We start from the raw sequence: 27,200 nt of genomic DNA on the forward strand, positions 1-27,200 counted from the left end.
AGTCCATACACCCACAGACTGCTGAGTCCATACACACGCACAGACTGCTGAGTCCATACACCCACAGACACACAGACTGCTGAGTCCATAAACACGCAGGGACTACGGAGTCCATAAACACACACACAGATTGCTGAGTTCATACACACACACAGACTGCTGAGTCCATATATATATACACACACACACACACACACACACACACTGCTGAGTCCTTACACACACACAGACTGCTGAGTAGGGCTGCCATCAGAAATTTTAGGGCCCCTGACACAGATCAAGATCTGGGCCCCCGGGGCCAGCACTGAGTCCGCCCACAAGGATGATGTGTGTGTGTATAGTGGATGTTGAATGTGTGTCATGGATGCAGTGTGTATAGTGGATGTAGAATGTGTGTAGTGGATGCGGTATTTGTGTCATGGATGCAGTGAGTATAGTGGATGCATATGTGTGTCATGGATGCAGTGTGTATAGTGGATGCAGATTGTACATGTTGTGTAATGTATGTAATGTTTGTATGCATGCATTAGATGCAGAGTGTGTATAGGTTCGGAAATCTGCCGAGTGTCCTACACATCCTTTGATGCGGCGGTCAGCATGTTCAGGGCCTTGCTGGCTAAGGCCGACATGAAGGCGGCCTTCCGTTTGCTGCCAGTGCATCCAGAATGACATCACCTCCTTTGTGTTTTTGAAGACATGTACTACGTGGATATGTGCCTCCCGATGGGCTGTTCAATATCCTGTTTCTACTTTGAGTGCCTCAGCACTTTCCTGGAATACGTGGTCAGGAGGGGAGGCTCGGTTTGACTCTCTGCTGCTCATGACAAAATGGTGGGTCCGGTTACGTGTCTCAGCTTCTTAGGCATTGATATTGATTCTGTGACAGGGGAATGCCATTCACCCTCGGATAAGGTTCAAGGCTTGTGGCGGAAAGTGTCTCTGGCCCTAGGGCTGCGTAAGATCCAACTGTGCAGTCTGCAGTCTCTGCTAGGTAAGCTGAATTTCGACTGTCAGATCATGCTGATGGGGCGGGTCTTTAACCGGTGTCTGACATTCGGCGACGGGGGTCACCGGCCCCTGGCACTTCATTCAGCTGCCTCTGCAGGATGATCTGGTGGTCTGGGACTCCTACCTGGCTGCCTGTAATTGCAGGTAATACTGGCAGGTGCCTGTGGTTTCTAACAGGGACCTACACCTCTTTACGGATGCGGCGGGCTTGGCTGGGTTTGGGGCGATTCTTGGCTCTAGATGGTGTGCTGTCTCTTGGCTGGACAGTTGGCATATCTCTGGCCTCACTAGGAATCTGGCCTTCCTGGTGGCCTTCCATTCTGGTGGCATTGGAGATTTGGAGGTCCCAGATGGGGGATAAAAGTGTTATTTTTCACTGCGACAATCTGGGGGTAGTACAAGCTATCAACCAGCTGACAGCCTGCTCCCCTCCGCTAGTTTGCTGCTCCGATGTTTATGTCTAAATGTGCCTTGTAGGGCAGAGCATATACTTGGTGTTCACAATATAATTTCGGATACTCTCTCTTGTTCTCAGTGGTCAGAATTTTGGGCGTTCGCCCCGCAGGCGGATCTGGAAGGGACTCCATGCCGGGTGGAGATGTAATGGCTTGGTGGGGCAGATTGATGGAAATGGTCTGTGGGTCTTTCTCCAGGACCATGTGGACTTGATACAGTGTGGTGTGAATGGGACAAGTGGGAGCATGATCAGGGTGCTTTTGGTAACTCAGCTGCCCGGCTCTCCGGGCTTTTGAACCTCTTGGGGCATGTGAGTCACCGGGTAAGTCCCCCTCTGCGATCTCCTCATGTTATCTGGGCTTAGCTTCCTGTACAAGCTACATGGGCATCTACCAAGATGTTCGTAGTGTGCCAGGCGCTGAAAGGCTTGAGGCGACGTATTGCTTCCGCAGACATGAGACGGCCGGTCTCCGCTGTGGTCCTGATGAAGTTGTGTGGGGTGCTCCCTCGGGTCTGTTACTCAGTTTTTGAGGCCTGTCCATAAACTTTGGCCTTGTAATGGACCATTTTGCACACAAGAGGTTAAAAACCATTTAGGCGATATTCCCCTTTTCAGATGCACAGACAGCTACTGAAATCACCAATCTCCCGAACTGCAAACACATGAATTCACCAATCTCCCGAACTGCAAACACATGAATTCACCAATCTCCCGAACTGGAACCAGGGGATTGCTCCAAACTCCCGAACAGGAAACACACGAATTCTGTAAACAGCCGAACAGGAAAAACCATACGAACAGTTTACACTCCTGGCAGTCGCACTGTAACAGCATACAATAAAATTCCCCCCAATAACGAGACAACACTTCATTTGAGGGTCAAGCAGAACAACCAATCAATACGTACAATACACACAGACACTCCCACACAAAATCCTCCCCTCTGCCTGTGATACAATTACCTTACACAATGGGTTAATATAATTATCACAGGCAGGAAAATACACAGTTTTACACAATATTAATAACTTTAAAAGTATGCATCACATTCACATAAATTTCACTTACATTTTCAGAATCAGCATACTCCAAATACCAACATACGTCAAAATCATACAAATTGGTCCAGTGGGTCAAAAGTTAGATCGACGACCAAATGAAGCATGGCTTTTCTGCCCAAAACCAGTTCCACAGTAATCCAATTATCTCCAAGGACAGAGGCAAAACTCCATTGAACACATGGTAGCAAAAGACAATAAAATACATAAAAATATATAACTGTGCAGCTATTGCATAAAACAGGTACATTTAACATATCCCCAGATAGCTTAGATCTGAGCGCACATTATTACTGGATGGCGCTCAGATCACATACATACAGTTTGTAACGGATCACCTGGCACCCCAACTGGGTACCTCTGTTGAAGGATGCTCCTAGCGCTTACAGAGGGCTCCAAGCGCTCCGCCAAACACCACAACCACCGCAGACCCCACAAACCGCCGCAGCTTGGTTGGGGTCTCACCGTCTCTTACCCATCCTGGACCTACGACAAGGCTCCAGGTTCCAGTGAGTGAACCTCTCCTGCAAGAGACTGAAGCAGGAACAGGCTCTTAAAAGAGCCTAGAAGTGATTATCCAAGTGAGCATGCAGAGCATTGTAGTGATATAGTGATGTAGTGATATAGTGATTCCCCCAATAAGAGACAGGACTCTAGATTGAGGGTAAAGAAGAACTCTGATGTTTAATGGCAGGTACTCTGCTTTTATGCAGTGCTCCCCTGCAAGGGAGACGCCCACAGTCAATTAGGCTTTAACCAATCACATATCGGTTACATCCCACATATTCCCTCCCCTCTGCTTGGGAGATAATTGCGTTTCTTACTGTATCTACTCAATTATCTCCAAGCTAAAACTTATACATTTTATACATTTTTATAACTTTAAAACTATACATCCAATCTTCATAAAAACCACTTATGGATAATCAGCATACTTTACTTACACACATATCCAAAATTCAGCCAATTCCATCCAGGGGTTAAAGAGTTAGCTGGAAGTCCTTTATGACCGACCGCAAGCACATTTTCATGCCCAAAACAGTTCCATGGATTTGGGCTGTGCGGTCGGTCTATTTTACAACGAGAAAATGACTAAGTCCCATTCGAACGAGTGTTCGAATCTTCGAACGGGACTTAGTCTCCATCTGCGGTGTCGAAGTAGGTCCGGGTCAGCGGTGTTCGTGCATTTGGGTAGCCGCAAACAGTTCCATAGATTTGGCTGCACACACCGCTGACCGCGTTCGAATAAGTTAAAACGGCCGCCGCCACGTGTTCGTTTGTCGAATGGTGGCCACTTTGACGACTGCATTCGAAGTGCCAGTTTAAAAGTTGTGACACTGCTCCCACGTATTTAAAGGGCCAGGAACAGCATACAAAAATCCCTTGTGCCCAAATACAGTTCTAAAAGGGCAATACATCCCAGGGCCATAGTCAAAGGGCAAGAGGCTAGCAAACAGGCCCCTCCAAAAACCAGTGGCGAGGTTACTTTTGCCACACAGTTCAATCGCCATGGAGCCAAAGTTTTTCATACAGTCATACAGTCTGTCAGTATACGGCTGGGCTCCATGGCATAGCTATCTGGGGTAGCATGGCTTTAACAGTCCACAGAAAGGCACGAACCAGCCTTTCTGCAGGGAAAAAGAACAGTGTTAAACATGGGGCCATAGTCCAGTGGCAGGAGGCGGGCGAGCAGGCTCCTCCAGTGGCCAGTGGCGAGGTTGGATCCGCCACAGGCCTATTCCCTGGCATTTTTGGGGGCCTAGATCCGGAGGTCAGCGCATTGGGGAATTGGTGAGCCCTAGTAGGCAATGTGGGGTGTTGTTTTCCGATGTTCAGTGCACTGCTGATCAGATGTCATTTAAGATCCGACACTCGAAGACGAATGTGTTCGGGAAGGGTAGGTGGGTTCACTTAGATGCTGCCCCAGGTTTGGCTTTTTGCCCTATTTTTTTCCTTTAGGGAGTACTGTGAGCTGCACCCTGTATCCACGGACCTTCTTTTGGTTTATGCGGATGGGAACTTTCTTTCTCATTTCCAATTTATTTGGGTCTTTCACTCAGGGCTGGAGATCCTGGGGATTAACAGAAATGAATAATGTGGGCATTCCTTTTGGATTGGCGCTGCCACAGAGGATGTCAGGCTGGGTATGCCTAGATCCGGAGGTGGGCGTTTTGTCTCATATGTTCATCCTGCTGGTCTCCTGAATTGATGTTTCTTTCCGCAGGTTCAACTTCCCCCAGGGTTTGGGTGATCTGGCACTCCTATGTATACTGGGTCAGGAGGCATGCAGCTGTCCATCCGGGAGGTGAGCTATTGGGTTTTACGCCGTCTGAAGCGGAGGTTCGTTGGTTTGGTGCCAGAAGTATGAAATGGCTTCGACTCCTCCCGGAGCTGGTTCAGCTGTCCCGCCTTCTGGGGGTTCCAAGCGTTCTGGTTATCCACCTGGGTGGCAATGATCTTGGGACAATGCCATTATGGAGGTTGGTGTCTTCCATTAAGAGGGGCTTGGTGCGCATTTTAGTTCTGTTTCCTGATGTGTGACTTATTTGGTCAGAGGTCAGTTTTTGCAACTTCTGGCAGGGGGCCCATAATCGGAGATCCATGGAACGCTGCCATATTAAGCTAAATAAGTCTCTAAGTTTGTTTTGGGGATTTATGGGATTCCAGTTCGCTACAGGGTGTTCGAACGGGAGGCAGCTAATTTGTTTTGGGGTCATGGAGTTCACCTCATGTAGGTCGGGCTCGACCTTTTTAATCTTGCCATACAGGAAGCGGTGGAACAGACCTTGGGTGGGGATCCCCGCTGATTTTAGGCTTAAAACAGCGGGGTTGTGGTTGGGGCGTGTCCTTGTCAATAGATTTTGGGGGCTATTACATTGAGTGCCAGGATATGGACAAAGTGGGGATTTGTGGTGTTTTGGGGTGTTTTCTGTGTTTTGAGAAAAATGTGTGTTTTCTGCCTGTGAGTAATTAAGTTAGCCCATTGTGTTTGTTAATTGTATCACAGGCAGAGGGGAGGGTTTGTGTACATTAGCTGGGAATGTCTAACTGTACAAGTCTGTCCTGATTGGTTTTGTAACTTTGTATCCTGTGTTCCACAAGGTCCACATGGGTGGTAACCTTGTGGGAAAACCTGTATATAAGAGACAATAAACCCTCAGACTGCTAAGTTCCTGTTTTACCCTCAACATAGAGCCTCGTCTCATGTGTGGGGGGAAAGGCTGCATCTACACCGGGTGATTGCGATACGCTGTATACTCCCCTGGCTATAATCACTGTTACGGTTGCCTCCAGGCTAGCTGAAAGTTGGACCATAGAAATGCTCCTATGCTCCTAGCGCTCACCAAAGGACCATCAGCAACGCAGACACCATAACTACTGCAGACTCCACGAACCGCCGCTACTGGGCTGGGATCTCGCCATCTGCTATCCGCCCTGGACCTATGACCAGGTTCCAGGGTCCAGTGGGTGAACCTCTTCCTTCTGTAGAGCGAAGCAGGATCAGGAACAAGAGCTCTTACAAGAGCTCAGTAGCTAAGGGAGTATGCAGAGCATAGCAATCCCTGTAGTGATTATAGCTGTCTCCTACAAACACGAGTCAAAGCTGCGAATTAGAGGGTCAAGTAGTTCTCTTTTAATCATCCACAAAGGGCCTTCTTTTATGCAGGTTTTACACATACAGTACCGCCCACAGGGTTTTGTTAAACAACCAATAAAACACGTAATATACAGTTAAACACTCCCATTCATTCCCACAAAATCCTCCCCTCTGCCTGTGATATAATTACTGTACATAATGGGTTAATGTAATTATCACAGGCAGGAAAAATATACTTTTTACTGTAACTTTAAAACTATATATCCAATCTCCATAAAAATCATATTCTTACTCAGCATACTTCAAATATGAACACTCTCAAGTCCTCTTTGACCGACTGCAAGCATGGCTTGGGTGTGGTAAGCCAATTATCTCCAGGTACAGAAAATATCTGAACAGAACCCCCACATTCAACCTATCCCCAGATAGCTTGGATCTGAGCGCTCAATATATCCGAACAGCGCTCAGATCCCACGAACAGAATAAAATCGCCATGCGGTTAAAATGTATCAAGGGCTGATGACAGATTGAAGAGGGACAAAGCAGCCAGTTTAAACTGGTCTGGCAGTGTCCCTGTGACAACGCCCTGCTGGAGAACAATGGGACAAAACGGGGAGGGGAAGAGGCACATTTTCTCATGGTGTATAAAACGTGTGTTACAATCCAATGTGCCCAAATAATGTTTATAAAGGGCAAACTCTCCCAGGGGCCATACACACCAGGGCCATAGTTACATAGTTACATAGTTACATAGCTGAAAAGAGACTTGCGTCCATCAAGTTCAGCCTTCCTCACATATGCTTTTGCTGTTGATCCAAAAGAAGGCAAACATCCCAGTCTGAAGTGCTTCCAATTTTGCAACAAACTAGGAAAAAATTCCTTCTTGACCCCAAAATAGCAGTCAGATGTCTCCTTGGATCAAGAAGCTATTGCCCCCCCTAATTAGAAATTATATCTATGCTATGTTTTTGCAAGTATTTATCCAATTGCAGTTTAAACATCTGTATAGATTCTGACAAAACCGCCTCTTCAGGCAAAGAATTCCATATCCTTATTGCTCTTACAGTAAAAAAAACCTTTTCTTTGCCTTAGATGAAATCTCCTTTCTTTAAGCCTAAATGTGTGACCTCGTGTCCTATGTATAGCCCTGTTTATGAATAGATTTCCAGATAATGGTTTGTACTGGCCCCGAATATATTTGTATAATGTTATCATATCCCCTCTCAGGCGCCGTTTTTCCAAACTGACGAGATTTAAATTTTTTAACCTTTCTTTATAACTAAAATGTTCCATTCCTTTTATCAATTTTGTAGCTCGTCTCTGCATATTTTGTAGCTCGTCACAGCATATTCAAGGTGTGGTCTTACCAGCGATTTATAAAGAGGCAAAATTATGTTTTCATCTCGAGAATTTATGCCCCTATTTATGCATGACAAAACCTTGGCCTTAGCAACGGCAGATTGACATTGCATATTGCTACCTAATTTGTTGTTTATAACAATTCCCAAATCCTTCACGTGTGTGGTTATCCCTAGTTCACTACCATTTCAGGTGTACATTGCTTGTGCATTCTTAACCCCAAGGTGCATAACTTTGCATTTTTCTACGTTAAATTTAATCTGCCATTTTAGTGCCCAGTCCCCCAATCTATCCAAATCCCTCTGCAGCAAAGTAATATCCTGCTCACATTTTATTACTTTACAAAGTTTTGTGTCATCTGCAAACACTGATACATGGCTTTCAATGACCATTTCAAGATCATTTATAAATATGTTAAATAGAAGCGGTCCCAAAACAGAACCCTGAGGGACACCACTTACCACTTTTGTCCAGCTTGAAAATGTACCATTTATGACAACTCGTTGTACTCTATCCTTAAGTCAATGTTCTACCCAAGAACAAGAATATTCATCTAGACCAATTTCTTTTAGTTTGAAGACTAACCTATTGTGAGGAACTGTATCAAATGCCTTGGCAAAATCCAAGTAGATCACATCTACTGCAACACCCTGATCTATATTTCTACTTACTTCTTTGTAGAATGCAATTAGGTTAGTTTGACATGACCAGTGGCGGATCCAGAGCCTGATCTCGGGAGGGGCACTTGTAGATTATTTAAAAAAAAAAATCCTGGCACAATAACCACTACAGCTCAGTGTAGTAGTTATGGTGCCAGTAGTGCCAGGATCCCACCCCAGAGTAAGTAGTCATACCGTTTAAGAACAGTTTGACAACTTACCTGGGGTCTGCTGGGATATAGGGCATAGGAGAAGTGGTGTGTGTTAGGGGTGAAGTGTGTGTGAAAGGTGCAGTGTGTGTGTGTGAGCGGTGAAGTGAGTGTGAGTGCGTAAGGGTGACAGTGTGTGTATGGGGGCACTGTATGTATGTGTGGGGCAGTGTGTGTATGTGGGGCACTGTGTGTATGGGGGGGTCGTGTGTGTGTGTTTGGGGCAATGTGTGTATGGGGGCAGCAGTTCGTGTAGGGCACTGTGTGTGTATGGGTGTGCAGTGTGCAGGGCAGTATGTGTATGGGGCAGTGTTTGTGGGGTAGTGTGTGCATGGGGACAGTGTTTGTGGGACAGTGTTGTATGGGGACAGTGTTTGTGGGACAGTGTTTGTGGGACAGTGTTGTATGGGGACAGTGTTGTATGGGGACAGTGGTTGTGGGGCAGTGTGTGTATGGGGGCAGTGTATGTGGGGGCAGTGTGTGTATGGGGGCAGTGTTTGTATGTGGACAGTGTGTGTATGGGGTCAGTGTGTGTAGTGTTTGTATGTGGGGCAGTGTTTGTGGGGCAGTGTGTGTATGGGGTCAGTGTGTAAGGGGGAAGTGTGTGTAGTGTGTATGGGGCAGTGTTTGTGGGGCAGTGTGTGTATGGGGACAGTGTGTATATGGGGACAGTGTGTGTATGGGGACAGTGTGTGTATGGGGTCAGTGTGTGTATGGGGTCAGTGTGTGTATGGGGTCAGTGTGTGTAGTGTCTGTATGGGGCCAGTGTGTGTAGTGTTTGTAGTGTGTGTATGGGGGCAGTGTGTGTATGGGGGCAGTGTGTGTATGGGGGCCGTGTGTGTATGGGGGCAGTGTGTGTATGGGGTCAGTGTGTGTATGGGGTCAGTGTGTGTATGGGGTCAGTGTGTGTATGGGGGCAGTGTGTGTATGGGGGCAGTGTGTGTAGTGTGTGTATAGTGTGTGTATGGGGCAGTGTATGTGGGGCAGTGTGTATGGGGGGGAGGGGAGGAGGGAAGGGGGGCTTTTTTAATAAAAAAAAAAAATGTATTTAATAAAATATATTTATGCCCCCCTCATGGGAAGGAGGGGAGGAGGGAAGGGAGGCTTTTTAATGAAAAAACAAACAAAAAATGTATTTAATGAAATATATTTATGCCCCCCTCCCTTCTTACCTTTATTGAGGAGGAGGGGGGACATTTCTGGATCCCTGGTGGTCCCAGTGGGGAATCCCTGGTGGTCCAGTGGTTCCAGTGAACTCTAGCCCGCGCTCCAGGGCTAGAGTTCACTCTCGCGAGATTTGGAGCGTTGCCGTGGTAACCGCGGCAACGCTCCAAATCTCGCGAGAGGAGGACCCGGAGGAGCTGCTGGTAACAGCTCCCGGGTCCTCTCTCCCTCCCCTGCCGGCTGTCAGCACAGTGCCTGCGGACCGGGGAGGGAGATCACTGATCACTCTCCCCGATCCGCAGGCACATTGCAGGGCTGGCGCTTGGGCAATGCCAGCCCTGCACTAGCCGGCAGGGGGGAATCTCGGGGGGGGCAATTGTCCCGTTGCCCCCCCCCTGGATCCGCCAATGGACATGACCTATGTTTCATAAAACCATGCTGATTATTGCTAATAACACAGTTCTTCCCAATGAATTCCTGAATATTATCCCTTAATAGCCGTTTAAATAATTTCCCTGTCACAGAAGTTAAGCTCACAGGTCTATAATTTCCAGGCAAGGATTTTGATCCCTTTTTAAATATAGGAACAACATCTGCCTTCCTCCAATCCTCCCGTACAATACCTGAAACAAAATAATCTTGAAAAATTAAATACAGAGGTTCACTTATTTCCCCACTTAGCTCCTTAAGTACTCGAGTAATAGTCATGAGGTAGGAGGCTGGCAATGAGGCTTCTCCATAATACAGGGAAGCAGGGCAATTTGTCGCATAAAATAAAAGTTACAAAAGGCATTTTGTAACAATCACTAAGCTCTTTTAAGAGCTTGTTCCTGCTTCGCTCTCTGAAGGAAGAGAGATTCACCCACTGGAGCCTGGAGCCTTGTCGTAGGTCCAAGGTGGGTAAGAGACAGCGAGACCCCAACCAAGCTGCGGCAGTTAGTGGGGTCTGCAGTGCTTATGGTGTCTGGAGAAGTGCTTGGAGCCCTCGAGAAGCACTAGGAGCATCCATCAACGGAGGTACCCAGTCGGGGTGCAGGTGATCCGTTACAGATGCTGTGGTCTGTTTCATCCAAATTCGATGTCTGTCTTTATTGGGGGGGTATTTGGGGTAGGCTCCGGTATTCTTATATGCATCACATTCTCCGCTACTTGGAGATACAGCATTGAGATTGTGACGAGACCAATCTCGCCACATTGCATTGGAGGAGCCTGGTCGCCCGCCTGCTGCCTTTGGATTATGGACCAGCAGCTAAAGGGTTAATTTTACTATGCAGAAGGATTTATTTCTCCCTTTCTGCACAGCCGTTCGGTAGATTCTATCTACCGAACAAACAGCTTCTTTTCAGCCTCCCCAGAGCCGTGGGAAGCCGGCCGGTGCTGTTAATGGGCCACCCATAAGCTGGAGTGCGCCCTCCATTTACCTCCCTGAAGCTACGGTTAACCGCAGCTTAATTGATTGTTACTGCGTGGTCGGGGTTAGCCCTTAATAAACAGACCACTGCTTGACCCTCAACACGGAGCCTTGTCTCGTTCTTGGGGGGATTCACTGTATGCTGATAGGGACTGACTGCCAGGAGTGTAAGCCGCTTGGGAGCTTTTCCTGTTCGTCTGCTAGCAGCTATTCGTGAGGTTCCAGTTCGGGAGTTTGGAGTGCTCCCTTATTCCCTTGTATGCAGTTCGGGAGTTTGGTGCATTCACTCATATCCAATTCGTGAGTTTTGGTGATTTTACAGTAGCTGTGCCTGTCTGTGTAAAGGGGATTATTGCCTAAATGATTTTAACCCCTTGTATGCTGAAACGGTCCGTTACAATTGGTGGCAGCGGTGGGATCGTTCCTACAGCCAGAAGGACAGCTACAGGAGACACCATTTCTTGGGATTTTACAAATTGAGGGCAACGCATGTCTGAGTACAGCGACCCTGACAGCACCAGCATGGAACCAGCAGTGGAGTACGATGAGGGTGCCATGGATGACCGAGATGCAGTCCGTAAAGGCATCTGGTACCAGGCACTGGGTATTGTGGAGTACCAGCAGGGCGAGAGACTCCCCAAGGAAGACCAGCGGTTGCAGAAGCGAGTAGCCCTGCGGATGCCCTTCCTGGGAGAGCAGCCTCGGGAGGAATGGGTAAAGGAATTGAAGCACCGGGTATGGCAGGAGATGTGGCTGGAGGATGCCTACCAGGCGCTCTGGTGGTATGGGGCACAGTACCTGCCCTGGACAGCCGAGCATGACAAGCCAGAGAGAGAGGAGTTTGATGGTTCTGGCTTGTTATGGGAGTCTTTTTCAGAGCTAGAATTTGGGAGCCCTACACAAGCCCGGTTCAGTTATCTCTTGGAGTGGAGGGAGAGCAGGTATGACTGGGACGACACTCACGAGATGGAGCAAGACCTGGTCCACCTGGTGACCCGGGAGATGGAGCTAAAACAGGGCTACCAGCAGCTGTTCCAATACAGTGAGAAGGCTCAACAGGAGAGCAGCATGACAGACCCAGAGCCAGACCCATTCAGCGGGGTCGAGATGGTAAAGTTTTACTGGGAAGAACCCCAGCTGGCCGGTAGAGATGGGACCGAGGTCTCTCCACCGGTCCTGCAGGGAATTGGGAGCACAGTCTCCATTCCCCAGCGGCAGTGTAAAGTGCAGGGAGAGGAGAGCAGTGTCCTCCCTCCCCAGCGGCAGGCTGAGTTACAGGATCAGAGGTAGTTGTTCCTGCCCCCCAGCAGCAGAGTGATATGCCGGGAAGGCAGTGTGAAGTGCAGGGAGAGGAGAGCAGCGTCCTCCCTCCCCAGCGGCAGGCTGAGTTACAGGGGGCAGAGGTAGTTGTTCCTGCCCCCCAGCAGCAGAGTGATATGCCGGGAAGGCAGTGTGAAGTCCAGGGAGAGGAGAGCAGTGTCCTCCCTCCCCAGCGGCAGCGTGATTTTTTGGGAATTGGGAGCCCAGTCTCCATTCCCCAGCAGCAGTGTGATGTGCCGGGAATTGGGAGCCCAGTCTCCATTCCCCAGCAGCAGTGTTATTTGTTGGGAATTGGGAGCCCAGTCTCCAGTCCCCAGCGGCAGAGTGTCCAGCAGGGAATAGAGAGCCCAGTCTCCTTTCCCCAGCAGCAGGACTCTGTGTTGGGAGGAGAGACAGTCGGTCTCCCTCCGCAGAGACTGGAAGTATGTATAGGAGAGGAGATTGTTACCACCTCTCCCCAGCGGCAGCTTAATGTACCAGGGGGATACTGTAAGCCCCACAGCTGTGCAGATGGGACCGTGGTCTCTGTACTCACCCCCCAGGGGGTAGGGACGGTCGGTCCTACCCTGCATGACAGGGCTGTTTAGCCAAAGGGGAGACAGTCGGTCTCCCCCTCTGGCAGCAGAGATGTGTATCCAGAGGGGAGACAGTCGGTCTCCCTCTCCGGCAGCAGAGCCGTGCACCTAAAGGGGAGACAGTCAGTCTCCAGCAACCAGGCTCCAACCAGACTACTCCGGTGGTAGTACTGGCACCAGGGCAGAGTACCGCTGGTCTCTGCCCACTCAGCAACTCACCAAGGCAGCCTACCAGTCCCTCACACAGCCGTGGTGAGGCACCTGGACATGGACAAGTTTCTCCTCTACCCAGGTGTAGTAGCCATTTATTGTGGGTGGGCTGTACTGTTTTTTCTGCTTTGTGGGTGGGCTGCTGGACTAACAAGGGCACTGACCTGCAGGAGGTCAGGTACCCTGTTAGTCTGTTTGGAAAAGGAGACCGATGTGACGAGACCAATCTCACCACATTGCATTGGAGGAGCCTGGTCGCCCGCCTGCTGCCTTTGGATTATGGACCGGCAGCTAAAGGGTTAATTTTACTGTGCCGAAGGATTTATTTCTCCCTTTCTGCACAGCCGTTCGGTAGATTCTATCTACCGAACAAACAGCTTCTTTTCAGCCTCCCCAGAGCCGTGGGAAGCCGGCTAGCACTGTTAATGGCCTACCCAGAAGCTGGAGTGCGCCCTCCATTTACCTCCCTGAAGCCTCGGTTAACCGCGGCTTAACAAGCGTCTTCCGGCAATTGACCACCCAGTAGCTGCGGTTAACCGCAGCTTAATTGATTGTTACTGGGTGTTCGCGGTTACACTTAGCCGCCACAAGATGGCGGTGTTCTGGAGCTCCCTGGGCAGCCAGCGCTTTTCTGTCCGGCTTTCATGCACCAAACCCGGACACTTTTACGTGCAGGCACCGCTGAACCTCGAGCCCCTGGTTCTAATTCGTATGGATTTGGTGAATGCATGGAAATTCTGTATTTTATGTTGGAGGAATGTTTTAACCCAGATAGCCATGCCATGGAGCATATTAGTGTAATTAAAGACTCTGGCTCCATGGCAATTAAACTGTATTCGTGTGGTCTGAGTGCCATTCACCTAATAATGTGCACTCAGACCTGAGCTATCTGGGGATATGTTACATGTCTGTGTTTTATGTATAAAATGTGTCTTTATGTATTTTAAAGTGATAGTCTTTCTTTGTGTCCCCACGTGTGTAATGGAGTTTTGCCTTTGTCCTGGGAGATAATTGAATTACTTCTCCAGGGCAGAGAGGAGGAAGCCAGGATGCATTGTGGGGATGTTTTACTGCTGTATGTCTGTAATTGGTACTTGTCTGTCCGTTGTTACAGTCTTCCATCTGGTCCCCTAGGAAGTGTCCACCAGGTGGGAGACCTGCATAAATACAGGGGCAGGTAGCCCTCAATAAACAGACCACTGCTTGACCCTCAACACGGAGCCTTCTCTCGTTCTTGGGGGGATTCACTGTATGCTGATAGGGACTGACTGCCAGGAGTGTAAGCCGCTTGGGAGCTTTTCCTGTTCGTCTGCTTGCAGCTATTCGTGAGGTTCCAGTTCGGTAGTTTGAAGTGCTACCTTATTCCCTTGTATGCAGTTCGGGAGTTTGGTGTATTCACTTATATCCAATTCGTGAGTTTTGGTGATTTTACAGTAGCTGTGCCTGATTATCGCCTAAATGATTTAAACCCCTTGTCTGCTGAAACGGTCCGTTACAGAGATATATTGAAAACACCATTGAGATGCAGCATTGAGATACAGCAGTGAGATATATTGAGATATGTCACTGAGATTCAGCATTGAAAAGGAGTGATCTTGATGCCTTTAGTGGTCCTTTAAGTGGAATAAGAGAATTTGTAGCATGCACGTTCTAATATCTCTGGCTAAAAACAGTGACTGAAAAAAGATGAGAATAGCCAGAACTGTCAGTACGTTTTCTGGCTGACATCAGGAGATAAATGGAAAACAGCACAGTCTGCTAAGGCTCGGATTACCTCTGTGCCCAGTGCCATGTAGCATTTCCAGCCAAGTTCAATGCAAGAGAGTCAGATGAAACCATAGATCGAGGGATCTGCATGGATATTATCAAACCATTTGTAGTTTATTAAAGATCTAACTCGAGGCGTGCACCCGGACCCCCAGGTCTGTAACCGATAGTGTTGTATGAATAACTAGTAATAATCCATAAATTATACAATATTAAGACCGTTACTAATAAACACGAGGCCGCTCTGTCCCACTATTTATAGCTCCTGCACATACAGACACGTTAACCAGCTAAGGACCTTTATTAGATAATTACTGATACTGTAACCCTGTCAGGGGCCAAAATGGGCTTTAAAGACACTATTCTGGCTTTCCATCTAATTATGTATTAGTTTAGCACAAAACTGGAATTTTAACACTATCAGCTGGGGAATACAAGGCAGATAGTGGCTGTAAGGCGTAGTGTGTGAGATGGCAGCCATTAATCTATATGGGATTGATGGAAACCATTCAAATAAATACCAAAAATGTGTGAGAGAGGCTTAATAAACAAATTACATTAATCTCTGCATTGAGAATCAAACTCATCCTCACAAATATGATTAACCAAAACTATATAAAAATAGTGCCAAACTTAATTAAAATACATATTTTACTTAATTAAAATAATTATCCTTTGTTCTTACTGTGCGTTTGTCATGGTGTGTCTCTTTAACACTGTTTTTATAATTAAAGTGGGTTTATAATGGCATGTCCTGTTACTCTGTGTTTATAATTACTCTGTGTTTGTAATGGCGTGTCCCATTACTCTGTGTTTATAATTACTCTGTGTTTGTAATGGCGTGTCCCGTTACTCTGTGTTTATAATTACTCTGTGTTTGTAATGGCGTGTCCCGTTACTCTGTGTTTATAATTACTCTGTGTTTGTAATGGCGTGTCCCGTTACTCTGTGTTTATAATTACTCTGTGTTTGTAATGGCGTGTCCCGTTACTCTGTGTTTGTAATGGCATGTCCTGTTACTCTGTGTATATAATTACTGTGTGTTTATAATGGCATGTCCTGTTACTCTGTGTATATAATTACAGTGTGTGTATATAATGACTCTGTGTTTGTAATGGCGTGTCCCGTTACTCTGTGTTTATACTTACTCTGTGTTTGTAATAGTGTGTCCAGTTACTCTGTGTTTGTAATAACTCTGTGTTTATAATTACTCTGTGTTTGTAATAGCGTGTCCCGTTACTCTGTGTTTATAATGGCATGTCCTGTTACTCTGTGTATATAATTACTGTGTGTTTATAATGGCATGTCCTGTTACTCTGTGTATATAATTACAGTGTGTGTATATAATGACTCTGTGTTTGTAATGGCGTGTCCCGTTACTCTGTGTTTATACTTACTCTGTGTTTGTAATAGTGTGTCCAGTTACTCTGTGTTTGTAATAACTCTGTGTTTATAATTACTCTGTGTTTGTAATAGCGTGTCCCGTTACTCTGTGTTTATAATTACTCTGTGTTTGTAATAGTGTGTCCAGTTACTCTGTGTTTATAATTACTCTGTGTTTATACTTACTCTGTGTTTGTAATAGTGTGTCCAGTTACTCTGTGTTTGTAATAACTCTGTGTTTATAATTACTCTGTGTTTGTAATGACGTGTCCCGTTACTCTGTGTTTATAATTACTCTGTGTTTGTAATAGCGTGTCCCGTTACTCTGTGTTTATAATTACTCTGTGTTTGTAATAGTGTGTCCAGTTACTCTGTGTTTATAATTACTCTGTGTTTATAATTACTCTGTGTTTGTAATAGCGTGTCCAGTTACTCTGTGTTTATAATTACTCTGTGTTTATAATGGCATGCCCCGTTACTCTGTGTTTATAATTACTCTGTGTTTGTAATAGTGTGTCCAGTTACTCTGTGTTTATAATTACTCTGTGTTTATAATTACTCTGTGTTTGTAATAGCGTGTCCCGTTACTCTGTGTTTATAATTACTCTGTGTTTATAATGGCATGTCTCGTTACTCTGTGTTTATAATTACTCTGTGTTTGTAGTGGCGTGTCCCGTTACTCTGTGTTTATAATTACTCTTTGTTTGTAATGGCGTGTCCCGTTACTCTGTGTTTATAATTACTCTGTGTTTGTAATGGCGTGTCCAGTTACTCTCTGTTTATAATTACTCTGTGTTTATAATGGCATGTCTCGTTACTCTGTGTTTATAATTACTCTGTGTTTGTAGTGGCGTGTCCCGTTACTCTGTGTTTATAATTACTCTTTGTTTGTAATGGCGTGTCCCGTTACTCTGTGTTTATAATTACTCTGTGTTTATAATTACTCTGTGTTTGTAATAGCGTGTCCCGTTACTCTGTGTTTATAATTACTCTGTGTTTGTAATGGCGTGTCCAGTTACTCTCTGTTTATAATTACTCTGTGTTTATAATGGCGTGTCCAGTTACTCTGTGTTTATAATTACTCTGTGTTTGTAGTGGCGTGTCCCGTTACTCTGTGTTTATAATTACTCTTTGTTTGTAATGGCGTGTCCCGTTACTCTGTGTTTATAATTACTCTGTGTTTGTAATGGCGTGTCCCGTTACTCTGTGTTTATAATTACTCTGTGTTTGTAATGGCGTGTCCCGTTACTCTGTGTTTATAATTACTCTGTGTTTATAATGACGTGTCCTGTTACTCTGTGTATATAATTACAGTGTGTATATAATTACTCTGTGTTTGTAATGGCGTGTCCCGTTACTCTGTGTTTATACTTACTCTGTGTTTGTAATAGTGTGTCCAGTTACTCTGTGTATATAATTACTCTGTGTTTGTAATGACGAGTCCCGTTACTCTGTGTTTATAATTACTCTGTGTTTGTAATAGTGTGTCCAGTTACTCTGTGTTTATAATTACTCTGTGTTTATAATGACGTGTCCCGTTACTCTGTGTTTATAATTACTCTTTGTTTGTAATGACGAGTCCCGTTACTCTGTGTTTATAATTACTCTGTGTTTGTAATAGTGTGTCCAGTTACTCTGTGTTTATAATTACCGTACTCTGTGTTTATAATTACTCTGTGTTTGTAATGGCCTGTCCCGTTACTCTGTGTTTGTAATGGCGTGTCCCGTTACTCTGTGTTTATAATGGCGTGTCCAGTTACTCTGTGTTTATAATTACTCTGTGTTTATAATGGCGTGTCCAGTTACTCTCTGTTTATAATTACTCTGTGTTTATAATGACGTGTCCCGTTACTCTGTGTTTATAATTACTCTGTGTTTATAATGATGTGTCACGTTACTCTGTGTATATAATTACTGTGTTTTTATAATGGCATGTCCTGTTACTCTGTGTATATAATTACATTGTGTATATAATTACAGTGTGTATATAATGACTCTGTGTTTGTAATGGCGTGTACCGTTACTCTGTGTTTATACTTACTCTGTGTTTATAATGGCGTGTCCCATTACTCTGTGTTTATAATTACTCTGTGTTTGTAATGGCGTGTCCCGTTACTCTGTGTTTATAAATACTCTGTGTTTATAATGGTGTGTCCAGTTACTCTGTGTTTATAATTACTCTGTGTTTATAATGACGTGTCCCGTTACTCTTTGTTTATAATTACTCTGTGTTTATAATTACTCTTTGTTTATAATGGCATGTCCTTTTACTCTGTATATATAATTACAGTGTGTATATAATTACTCTGTGTTTGTAATGGCGTGTCCCGTTACTCTGTGTTTATAATTACTCTGTGTTTGTAATGGCGTGTCCCGTTACTCTGTGTTTGTAATGGCGTGTCCAGTTACTCTGTGTTTATAATTACTCTGTGTGGCGAAACCGACCTCGCCACGTGTCCTTGGAGGGGGCTGCTTGCCCGCCTCTTGCCTTTGGACTATGGGCCAGACTTTATGTGAATGTGTTAACCCAGATAACCTAGCTATACCCTGGAGCCTATTCATATAATGAAAGACTATGGGAAAGACTTTAGCTCCATGGCAATTGTACTGTGTGAATAGGATCTGCGCGCTATTCGGTAGTTTTGTGCGCTCAGATCCCATCTATCTGGGGATATGTGAAATGTCTGTGTGTTATGGATAAAAAGTAACTTTCTGTATTTTAAAGTGTTTTATGTCTTTCTGTAACCATGTGGTTAATGGAGTCTGTCTCTGTGCTGGAGATAATTGGATTACTTCTCCAGCACAGAGAAGGCTCTGTAAAAAACAGTCTGAGCTGGAAAGCTAGGGGTTTTAAAAGATACTTTACTAACTTTTGAACCCCTGGTCTGAAAATTTTTTAATATGTTGTTCCCCGGAATGGATTGATTGTGGATATGTATTTTTATGTGTATGTGATGTATGGTTTTAGAGTTAGGAAAGTTGTGTAAAAGTATATTTTAAACTGTATGCATAATGGGATTATGTGTCACACTAAGGGGAGGGGATGTGTGGGAGGTAACATCTTTGTCATTGGTTCTTTTATGCCTCCCCCTGGGTGTGGCCTGTATGTGTGAGTTGGAAATAAAACCCAGGCTGGATGAGCCAGTCCTCAGATTCTGCTTGACCCTCAAACCGATGTGTCGTCTCGTTTTTGGGGGAATTGGATTGTATGCTGACTGCCAGGAGTGTAAGCGGATTATTTGCTTTTCCTGTTCAGCTATTCCAGGGTTCGTGTGTTTCCAGTTCGTGAGTTTCCAGAATTTGTACAGTTTGCAGTCCGGGAGATTGGTGCTTGCAGTAGCTGCTGGTCTATGAAAAAGGGGGATATCGCCTAAACTGGGTTTTATCCTCTTGTAAGTGAAACGGTCCGTTACACTCTGTGTTTATAATGACGTGTCCCGTTACTCTGTGTTTATAATTACTCTGTGTTTATAATGACTTGTCACGTTACTCTGTGTTTATAATGGAATGTCATGTTACTCTGTGTATATAATTACTGTGTGTTTATAATGGCATGTCCTGTTACTCTGTGTGTATAATTACTGTGTGTTTATAATGGCGTGTCCCGTTACTCTGTGTTTATAATTACTCTGTGTTTGTAATGGCGTGTCCAGTTATTCTGTGTTTATAATTACTCTGTGTTTATAATGACGTGTCCCGTTACTCTGTGTTTATACTTACTCTGTGTTTGTAATGGCATGTCCCGTTACTCTGTGTTTATAATTACTCTGTGTTTGTAATGGCGTGTCCAGTTACTCTGTGTTTATAATTACTCTGTGTTTATAATGATGTGTCCCGTTACTCTGTGTTTATAATTACTGTGTTTTTATAATGGCATGTCATGTTACTCTGTGTTTATAATTACTCTGTGTTTGTAATGACGTGTCCCGTTGCTCTGTGTTTATAATTACTCTGTGTTTATAATTACTCTGTGTTTGTAATGGCGTGTCCAGTTACTCTGTGTTTATAATTACTCTTTGTTTGTAATGGCGTGTCCCGTTACTCTGTGTTTATAATTACTCTGTGTTTGTAATGGCGTGTCCAGTTACTCTGTGCTTATAATTACTCTGTGTTTGTAATGGCGTGTCCAGTTACTCTGTGTTTATAATTACTCTCTGTTTGTAATGGCGTGTCCCGTTACTCTGTGTTTATAATTACTCTGTGTTTGTAATGGCGTTTCCCGTAACTCTGTGTTTATAATTACTCTGTGTTTATAATTACTCTGTGTTTATAATGACATGTCCCGTTACTCTGTGTTTATAATTACTCTGTGTTTATAATGATGTGTCACGTTACTCTGTGTATATAATTACTGTGTTTTTATAATGGCATGTCCTGTTACTCTGTGTATATAATTACATTGTGTATATAATTACAGTGTGTATATAATGACTCTGTGTTTGTAATGGCGTGTACCGTTACTCTGTGTTTATACTTACTCTGTGTTTATAATGGCGTGTCCCATTACTCTGTGTTTATAATTACTCTGTGTTTGTAATGGCGTGTCCCGTTACTCTGTGTTTATAAATACTCTGTGTTTATAATGGCGTGTCCAGTTACTCTGTGTTTATAATTACTCTGTGTTTATAATGACGTGTCCCGTTACTCTTTGTTTATAATTACTCTGTGTTTATAATTACTCTTTGTTTATAATGGCATGTCCTTTTACTCTGTATATATAATTACAGTGTGTATATAATTACTCTGTGTTTGTAATGGCGTGTCCCGTTACTCTGTGTTTATAATTACTCTGTGTTTGTAATGGCGTGTCCCGTTACTCTGTGTTTGTAATGGCGTGTCCAGTTACTCTGTGTTTATAATTACTCTGTGTGGCGAAACCGACCTCGCCACGTGTCCTTGGAGGGGGCTGCTTGCCCGCCTCTTGCCTTTGGACTATGGGCCAGACTTTATGTGAATGTGTTAACCCAGATAACCTAGCTATACCCTGGAGCCTATTCATATAATGAAAGACTATGGGAAAGACTTTAGCTCCATGGCAATTGTACTGTGTGAATAGGATCTGCGCGCTATTCGGTAGTTTTGTGCGCTCAGATCCCATCTATCTGGGGATATGTGAAATGTCTGTGTGTTATGGATAAAAAGTAACTTTCTGTATTTTAAAGTGTTTTATGTCTTTCTGTAACCATGTGGTTAATGGAGTCTGTCTCTGTGCTGGAGATAATTGGATTACTTCTCCAGCACAGAGAAGGCTCTGTAAAAAACAGTCTGAGCTGGAAAGCTAGGGGTTTTAAAAGATACTTTACTAACTTTTGAACCCCTGGTCTGAAAATTTTTTAATATGTTGTTCCCCGGAATGGATTGATTGTGGATATGTATTTTTATGTGTATGTGATGTATGGTTTTAGAGTTAGGAAAGTTGTGTAAAAGTATATTTTAAACTGTATGCATAATGGGATTATGTGTCACACTAAGGGGAGGGGATGTGTGGGAGGTAACATCTTTGTCATTGGTTCTTTTATGCCTCCCCCTGGGTGTGGCCTGTATGTGTGAGTTGGAAATAAAACCCAGGCTGGATGAGCCAGTCCTCAGATTCTGCTTGACCCTCAAACCGATGTGTCGTCTCGTTTTTGGGGGAATTGGATTGTATGCTGACTGCCAGGAGTGTAAGCGGATTATTTGCTTTTCCTGTTCAGCTATTCCAGGGTTCGTGTGTTTCCAGTTCGTGAGTTTCCAGAATTTGTACAGTTTGCAGTCCGGGAGATTGGTGCTTGCAGTAGCTGCTGGTCTATGAAAAAGGGGGATATCGCCTAAACTGGGTTTTATCCTCTTGTAAGTGAAACGGTCCGTTACACTCTGTGTTTATAATGACGTGTCCCGTTACTCTGTGTTTATAATTACTCTGTGTTTATAATGACTTGTCACGTTACTCTGTGTTTATAATGGAATGTCATGTTACTCTGTGTATATAATTACTGTGTGTTTATAATGGCATGTCCTGTTACTCTGTGTGTATAATTACTGTGTGTTTATAATGGCGTGTCCCGTTACTCTGTGTTTATAATTACTCTGTGTTTGTAATGGCGTGTCCAGTTATTCTGTGTTTATAATTACTCTGTGTTTATAATGACGTGTCCCGTTACTCTGTGTTTATACTTACTCTGTGTTTGTAATGGCATGTCCCGTTACTCTGTGTTTATAATTACTCTGTGTTTGTAATGGCGTGTCCAGTTACTCTGTGTTTATAATTACTCTGTGTTTATAATGATGTGTCCCGTTACTCTGTGTTTATAATTACTGTGTTTTTATAATGGCATGTCATGTTACTCTGTGTTTATAATTACTCTGTGTTTGTAATGACGTGTCCCGTTGCTCTGTGTTTATAATTACTCTGTGTTTATAATTACTCTGTGTTTGTAATGGCGTGTCCAGTTACTCTGTGTTTATAATTACTCTTTGTTTGTAATGGCGTGTCCCGTTACTCTGTGTTTATAATTACTCTGTGTTTGTAATGGCGTGTCCAGTTACTCTGTGCTTATAATTACTCTGTGTTTGTAATGGCGTGTCCAGTTACTCTGTGTTTATAATTACTCTCTGTTTGTAATGGCGTGTCCCGTTACTCTGTGTTTATAATTACTCTGTGTTTGTAATGGCGTTTCCCGTAACTCTGTGTTTATAATTACTCTGTGTTTATAATTACTCTGTGTTTATAATGACATGTCCCGTTACTCTGTGTTTATAATTACTCTGTGTTTATAATGGCGTGTCCCGTTACTATGTGTTTATAATTACTTTGTGTTTGTAATGGCGTGACCCGTTACTCTGTGTTTATAATTACTCTGTGTTTGTAATGGCGTGTCCCGTTACTCTGTGTTTAAGTTACTCTGTGTTTATAATGACGTGTCCCGTTACTCTGTGTTTATACTTACTCTGTGTTTATAATGACGTGTCCCGTTACTCTGTGTTTATAATTAATCTGTGTTTATAATGATGTGTCCCGTTACTCTGTGTTTATAATTACTCTGTGTTTATAATGACGTGTCCCGTTACTCTGTGTTTATAATTAATCTGTGTTTATAATGACGTGTCCAGTTACTCTGTGTTTATAATTACTCTGTGTTTGTAATGGCGTGTCCCGTTACTCTGTGTTTATAATTACTCTGTGTTTGTAATGGCGTGTCCCGTTACTCTGTGTTTATAATTACTCTGTGTTTGTAATGGCGTGTCCCGTTACTCTGTGTTTATAATTACTCTGTGTTTGTAATGGCGTGTCCCGTTACTCTGTGTTTATAATTACTCTGTGTTTGTAATGGCGTGTCCCGTTACTCTGTGTTTGTAATGGCATGTCCTGTTACTCTGTGTATATAATTACTGTGTGTTTATAATGGCATGTCCTGTTACTCTGTGTATATAATTACAGTGTGTGTATATAATGACTCTGTGTTTGTAATGGCGTGTCCCGTTACTCTGTGTTTATACTTACTCTGTGTTTGTAATAGTGTGTCCAGTTACTCTGTGTTTGTAATAACTCTGTGTTTATAATTACTCTGTGTTTGTAATAGCGTGTCCCGTTACTCTGTGTTTATAATGGCATGTCCTGTTACTCTGTGTATATAATTACTGTGTGTTTATAATGGCATGTCCTGTTACTCTGTGTATATAATTACAGTGTGTGTATATAATGACTCTGTGTTTGTAATGGCGTGTCCCGTTACTCTGTGTTTATACTTACTCTGTGTTTGTAATAGTGTGTCCAGTTACTCTGTGTTTGTAATAACTCTGTGTTTATAATTACTCTGTGTTTGTAATAGCGTGTCCCGTTACTCTGTGTTTATAATTACTCTGTGTTTGTAATAGTGTGTCCAGTTACTCTGTGTTTATAATTACTCTGTGTTTATACTTACTCTGTGTTTGTAATAGTGTGTCCAGTTACTCTGTGTTTGTAATAACTCTGTGTTTATAATTACTCTGTGTTTGTAATGACGTGTCCCGTTACTCTGTGTTTATAATTACTCTGTGTTTGTAATAGCGTGTCCCGTTACTCTGTGTTTATAATTACTCTGTGTTTGTAATAGTGTGTCCAGTTACTCTGTGTTTATAATTACTCTGTGTTTATAATTACTCTGTGTTTGTAATAGCGTGTCCAGTTACTCTGTGTTTATAATTACTCTGTGTTTATAATGGCATGCCCCGTTACTCTGTGTTTATAATTACTCTGTGTTTGTAATAGTGTGTCCAGTTACTCTGTGTTTATAATTACTCTGTGTTTATAATTACTCTGTGTTTGTAATAGCGTGTCCCGTTACTCTGTGTTTATAATTACTCTGTGTTTATAATGGCATGTCTCGTTACTCTGTGTTTATAATTACTCTGTGTTTGTAGTGGCGTGTCCCGTTACTCTGTGTTTATAATTACTCTTTGTTTGTAATGGCGTGTCCCGTTACTCTGTGTTTATAATTACTCTGTGTTTGTAATGGCGTGTCCAGTTACTCTCTGTTTATAATTACTCTGTGTTTATAATGGCATGTCTCGTTACTCTGTGTTTATAATTACTCTGTGTTTGTAGTGGCGTGTCCCGTTACTCTGTGTTTATAATTACTCTTTGTTTGTAATGGCGTGTCCCGTTACTCTGTGTTTATAATTACTCTGTGTTTATAATTACTCTGTGTTTGTAATAGCGTGTCCCGTTACTCTGTGTTTATAATTACTCTGTGTTTGTAATGGCGTGTCCAGTTACTCTCTGTTTATAATTACTCTGTGTTTATAATGGCGTGTCCAGTTACTCTGTGTTTATAATTACTCTGTGTTTGTAGTGGCGTGTCCCGTTACTCTGTGTTTATAATTACTCTTTGTTTGTAATGGCGTGTCCCGTTACTCTGTGTTTATAATTACTCTGTGTTTGTAATGGCGTGTCCCGTTACTCTGTGTTTATAATTACTCTGTGTTTGTAATGGCGTGTCCCGTTACTCTGTGTTTATAATTACTCTGTGTTTATAATGACGTGTCCTGTTACTCTGTGTATATAATTACAGTGTGTATATAATTACTCTGTGTTTGTAATGGCGTGTCCCGTTACTCTGTGTTTATACTTACTCTGTGTTTGTAATAGTGTGTCCAGTTACTCTGTGTATATAATTACTCTGTGTTTGTAATGACGAGTCCCGTTACTCTGTGTTTATAATTACTCTGTGTTTGTAATAGTGTGTCCAGTTACTCTGTGTTTATAATTACTCTGTGTTTATAATGACGTGTCCCGTTACTCTGTGTTTATAATTACTCTTTGTTTGTAATGACGAGTCCCGTTACTCTGTGTTTATAATTACTCTGTGTTTGTAATAGTGTGTCCAGTTACTCTGTGTTTATAATTACCGTACTCTGTGTTTATAATTACTCTGTGTTTGTAATGGCCTGTCCCGTTACTCTGTGTTTGTAATGGCGTGTCCCGTTACTCTGTGTTTATAATGGCGTGTCCAGTTACTCTGTGTTTATAATTACTCTGTGTTTATAATGGCGTGTCCAGTTACTCTCTGTTTATAATTACTCTGTGTTTATAATGACGTGTCCCGTTACTCTGTGTTTATAATTACTCTGTGTTTATAATGATGTGTCACGTTACTCTGTGTATATAATTACTGTGTTTTTATAATGGCATGTCCTGTTACTCTGTGTATATAATTACATTGTGTATATAATTACAGTGTGTATATAATGACTCTGTGTTTGTAATGGCGTGTACCGTTACTCTGTGTTTATACTTACTCTGTGTTTATAATGGCGTGTCCCATTACTCTGTGTTTATAATTACTCTGTGTTTGTAATGGCGTGTCCCGTTACTCTGTGTTTATAAATACTCTGTGTTTATAATGGCGTGTCCAGTTACTCTGTGTTTATAATTACTCTGTGTTTATAATGACGTGTCCCGTTACTCTTTGTTTATAATTACTCTGTGTTTATAATTACTCTTTGTTTATAATGGCATGTCCTTTTACTCTGTATATATAATTACAGTGTGTATATAATTACTCTGTGTTTGTAATGGCGTGTCCCGTTACTCTGTGTTTATAATTACTCTGTGTTTGTAATGGCGTGTCCCGTTACTCTGTGTTTGTAATGGCGTGTCCAGTTACTCTGTGTTTATAATTACTCTGTGTGGCGAAACCGACCTCGCCACGTGTCCTTGGAGGGGGCTGCTTGCCCGCCTCTTGCCTTTGGACTATGGGCCAGACTTTATGTGAATGTGTTAACCCAGATAACCTAGCTATACCCTGGAGCCTATTCATATAATGAAAGACTATGGGAAAGACTTTAGCTCCATGGCAATTGTACTGTGTGAATAGGATCTGCGCGCTATTCGGTAGTTTTGTGCGCTCAGATCCCATCTATCTGGGGATATGTGAAATGTCTGTGTGTTATGGATAAAAAGTAACTTTCTGTATTTTAAAGTGTTTTATGTCTTTCTGTAACCATGTGGTTAATGGAGTCTGTCTCTGTGCTGGAGATAATTGGATTACTTCTCCAGCACAGAGAAGGCTCTGTAAAAAACAGTCTGAGCTGGAAAGCTAGGGGTTTTAAAAGATACTTTACTAACTTTTGAACCCCTGGTCTGAAAATTTTTTAATATGTTGTTCCCCGGAATGGATTGATTGTGGATATGTATTTTTATGTGTATGTGATGTATGGTTTTAGAGTTAGGAAAGTTGTGTAAAAGTATATTTTAAACTGTATGCATAATGGGATTATGTGTCACACTAAGGGGAGGGGATGTGTGGGAGGTAACATCTTTGTCATTGGTTCTTTTATGCCTCCCCCTGGGTGTGGCCTGTATGTGTGAGTTGGAAATAAAACCCAGGCTGGATGAGCCAGTCCTCAGATTCTGCTTGACCCTCAAACCGATGTGTCGTCTCGTTTTTGGGGGAATTGGATTGTATGCTGACTGCCAGGAGTGTAAGCGGATTATTTGCTTTTCCTGTTCAGCTATTCCAGGGTTCGTGTGTTTCCAGTTCGTGAGTTTCCAGAATTTGTACA

General features: G+C 43.3%; 1 protein-coding gene across 2 annotated transcripts in view; it reads left to right on the forward strand.

Moving 5' to 3' along the window:
• PIK3C2G (phosphatidylinositol-4-phosphate 3-kinase catalytic subunit type 2 gamma) overlaps positions 1-27,200 on the forward strand; it is a 367,222-nt gene that overhangs the window by 28,963 nt on the left and 311,059 nt on the right. The window contains exon 1 of one of the 2 annotated variants that reach the window (XM_063446622.1): positions 14,806-14,950. The exons of the other annotated variant lie outside the window; for it this stretch is intronic. The gene's annotated coding sequence lies outside the window, so the exon portion shown is untranslated. Of the gene's footprint in view, positions 1-14,805; positions 14,951-27,200 lie in introns of those variants that run through there. 2 annotated transcript variants of the gene reach the window in all.

Source organism: Pelobates fuscus, chromosome 3 (genome assembly GCF_036172605.1).
Source record: "Pelobates fuscus isolate aPelFus1 chromosome 3, aPelFus1.pri, whole genome shotgun sequence".
Lineage (NCBI taxonomy): Eukaryota > Metazoa > Chordata > Amphibia > Anura > Pelobatidae > Pelobates > Pelobates fuscus.